Raw genomic sequence first — 470 nt, 5'->3', positions numbered from 1 at the left:
ATGAATAATATTATCAATACACACAAAGTCCTTAAATGCAAAAGGCAGCACAAATCTTTGAAAAAAAACTCTTAACTAATGCCAAACTACACACACCACTTCCACCCCCATCAGTTAAAAAATGTGCACACCCTTACTGTAGTACCTGCCCTGACCTACTTGAAGGCTCTGAATTTACCTTCAAACAAGGAACAAGGTTTAAAATCAAGACCAATTTCCCTTGTTCCTCCGAGAACCTCATTTATGTCCTCACATGCGCAGGTTGCCAACACAACTATATCGGACAGACGTAGAAGAGTAGCAGTCCATAAAGAAAAAATAAATCTTTCACAACACTGCCAAATTCCACTCAGTAGCCACATAGACTCTTGCGCCAGAAATAAAAACCCTAAGTTCCTTATATTCCCTTTCTATCAATGTAAAGACAGAATCTCTACACAAGAAAGAATCAACAAGGAGAATCTTTTTAT

The 470-nt window shown here is 37.9% G+C and overlaps 1 protein-coding gene across 2 annotated transcripts in view; it reads left to right on the top strand.

Moving 5' to 3' along the window:
* Positions 1–470, top strand: part of LOC106870854 (DNA mismatch repair protein Mlh1) — a 209,173-nt gene that overhangs the window by 169,619 nt on the left and 39,084 nt on the right. The window lies entirely within an intron of this gene.

This window comes from Octopus bimaculoides, chromosome 1, assembly GCF_001194135.2.
Source record: "Octopus bimaculoides isolate UCB-OBI-ISO-001 chromosome 1, ASM119413v2, whole genome shotgun sequence".
In the NCBI taxonomy this organism is placed as follows: domain Eukaryota; kingdom Metazoa; phylum Mollusca; class Cephalopoda; order Octopoda; family Octopodidae; genus Octopus; species Octopus bimaculoides.
This window is presented reverse-complemented; position numbering and strand designations above follow the sequence as displayed.